Source organism: Bubalus kerabau, chromosome 1 (genome assembly GCF_029407905.1).
Source record: "Bubalus kerabau isolate K-KA32 ecotype Philippines breed swamp buffalo chromosome 1, PCC_UOA_SB_1v2, whole genome shotgun sequence".
Taxonomy (NCBI): Eukaryota; Metazoa; Chordata; class Mammalia; order Artiodactyla; family Bovidae; genus Bubalus; species Bubalus kerabau.
Window position 1 is genome coordinate 184,887,793 of NC_073624.1, and position 3,407 is coordinate 184,891,199.

Consider the following 3,407-nt stretch of genomic DNA (forward strand, 5'->3'; position numbering starts at 1 on the left):
TTAAGATGTTTGTTACTTACCCTCTTTGCGTCTTAGTTTCCTCATCTGAACAACGGGAATGCTGGAAGCATCAATAGCATCATGCCACCATAGGATGATTGTGAAGAGTAAAAGAATTATTGACGTAAAACCTTGGAATGGTGGTTGGCAAGACATAAGCGCTTGTTAAATGTTAGCGTGTGTGCTATTACTTCATCCCTGGCCTTTGTGCTGGCATGACCCACACACACGGCCTTCTAGTTGGCACGCCCTCTGAATGCCCATCAGCTTACCTAACCCTACACCAGCTGGCTGGTTCTTCCAGCTTCAGCCAGTCTCTGCTGGGCTCACTAATGGATCCATGGGACACGCTGTCATGGAGGTGTCTCTGCAATCTGCCCTTTCTAGATGTCAGGGCACCATTGTGTCAAGAGAAGGTATCATCAACAAGATGGCAGTCACCATCAATAAGATAGTAAAAGACCTCACTAAGATGGCAGAGAGCCTCACCAAGACGGTAGATGCCCTCACCAACATGGAGGTTATCCCCACCAAGATGGCAGCTACGTCCATCAAGATGGAACACACTCCATACCCTTCACCCCCATCCAGACTCTCCTCCAGATCTTTGTATCATCTTTTAACACCTAGAACCAGAAGACCACCCTTTGGCAGGCCAAAGGGCTATTTACAACTTTAACTTGAGACAGTCAAGGTCATTGACCCTCTGCCTCCAGTGACTAGCCCCCACCACACAAATCAACCCAGCCTTCCTCCTCCCTGACAACATCACAACCAGCCCAACAGCTCAATATTTAACTGTGGACTGCTATGTTTATGATCTGGGGTTGGTTGAATCCACAGATGCAGAGAGCCAACTGTGGGGCTTGAACATTGGAGGATTTTGGTATTCATGACAGGTCTTGGAACCAACCCCACACAGGTATAGAGGGATGGCCGTACATCATAACTTTGTACTAAGTAGGTATACCTGATCCTGTCCGTGGAGGGGATTCCTGAAAATATCCCTTCCCTGCGACATTTTACACCAGACCAAGCCATCCCTGGCCCATATTCTACCTTGCTTTCCTTTGCAGTATCTGTATCTTCTGTGGGTTTGTTGCTATTGTCAGTTTTTCTTCTACTTTTAGTTCATGAGATCCTATTCTCTGATGTGCCTCAACTTTTGATTGACTGCCAGATATCGTTTACGAAAAACTGTAGATATTTCTGGTGGTTCTTTATGGTGCTATTTCCTTCCAGAGAGGTTTTACTTTTGCTTCTGGCAGATAGTGAAAGTAAAGGCAGGTGTTGCGTGCATGTTCTGTTGCTCAGTCGTATCCGATTCTTTGCAACCCAACGGACTGTAGCCCGCCAGGCTCCTCTGTCCGTGGGATTTCCCAGGTAAGAATACTGGAGTGGGTTGCCATTTCCTCCTCCAGGGGATCTTCCTGACCCAGGGATGGAATCTGTGTCTCTTGCGAGTCCTTCACTGGCAGGTGGATTCTTTACCACTGCACCACCTGGGAAGCCCCCAAAGGCAGGTGATTTCAGTCTAATCAGAAATTAAGCTGAATTGAAGCTGGATTTTAGTCTGGGTGAAGGTTGATCTGTTTCTTGTTGCTCCCTGTTCCTAGAATGAAGATTTTGGTGACCCCATCTTTCCAGGGTCTATTTCTCCAGCCCCAAAAGATTGCCAGAATTCAGAATTCAGCTTCTCAGCCTCTCTCTGGCCTGCTTTGCACCGAAGAATTGCATTCAAATCAACAACTTGCTTGCGAGGGGAGGGTGGGAGGAAACAGCACTGCATCATGTCTACTCACCTTTCTAGGATTCTGACCTCTCAAATCTTGGTTTGACAACACCTAGAAACTGAGGGTGTTTTTTTTTTTCTTCTGATTTTATCCAGCTTTTTAAAAAAAAGCTGATTCTAGTGGAAGGGTAAATCTGCAATGAGGTAGCCTGCCATCACTAGAAATAGTTATCCCGGTTGTATTTTTTCTAAGTATTTTAAATTATTGACTCATTTGTTTTTGGCTGTGCTGGGTCTTTGCTGCTGCGTGCAAGCTTTTCTCTAGTTGCAGCTGGCAGGGGCTACTCTTTGTTGTGGTACACGGGCTTCTCATCGCAGCAGTTTCTCTCACTGCAGAGCATGAAGGCTTCGGTAGTTGTGGCTCCTGGGCTCCAGAGCACAAGTTCAGTAGTTGTGGTTCACAGGCTTAGTTGCTCCATGACAGGTGGGATCTTCGTGGACCAGGGATCGAACCTGTGTCTCTTGCATTGGTAGGCGGACTCTTAACCACTAACCCACCAAGGAAGTCCTTCCTGTTGTATTTTTAACATAAGATTTTTATCAAGCCTCCATTTCTAACTCTGCTTGACTCACCATGTTTCTCTGTTTCTGGGCTCCTGGGTCCCTGCCTTTGTTACCACCAGTTTGATGAAGGCCCCTCCTAACTTCTTACTGCCTTTGATTTCCCTGAAGTTCTCATATCTGCTCTCTACCCAAAGATCTGGAAGATCCAAGAGGCATTTGCAGTATGTCCAGGGAAAGTGATGGGAGATGAGGAATTAAAACCTGGAGCACAGCAGAGGAGGTAATTTTGTAAATCTCCTTGGGCTTTCCTCTGGATTTCTGTGTATGCATCTGGATGTTTGTGTATAACTGTTCTCAGTCACTCAGTTGTGTTTGACTCTTTGCGACCTCATGGACTGTAGCCTGCCAGGCTTCTCTGTCCATTGGGATTCTCCAGGCAAGAATACTGGAGTGGGTTGCCATTTCCTACTCCAAGGGATCTTCCTGACCCCGGGATCAAACTCATGTCTCTTGTATCTCCCACAATAGCAGGTGGATTCTTTACCACTGAGCCATCTGTTAACATATGTCTGACTGCTTATGTGTGTGTGTTTGCCATTGTCTGCAAATGCTGGGGAGTGTGTTGGGAAGTGTTGGTGTATCAAGTATGGTGGGATATCTTTCAAGTTTTTTTTTTGATGTGGATTTATAAAGTCTTTATTGAGTTTGCTGTTAATACGATACTACCTGCTTTATGTTTTGGTTTTTTAACCATAAGGCATGTGGGATCTTAGTTTCCCAGCCAGGAATCGAACCCTCATCCCCTACACTGGAAGGCAAAGTCTTAACCACTGGACTGCCAGTGTGTTACATCTGTAGGGTATATTTTTATGTATTTTTGTGGTTGAAGATTCAGGTGCTGCCTACTCAATAGGATAGTGGAAATGATGAAGGAGGTGCAGATGAGGGTCACCAAGGCCAGTGGGGAGAGCAAGAAGTGGCCAAGGACAGAGCCCTGAGTATACAGAGTTCAAAGGTCAGGCAGAAACAGGAAGAGGAGCCAAGTCAAGAAGGGAGACTGAGAAGGAACAGACAGAGAAACAAGAGGCCTGTGAGGGATGGATTTCAGGAA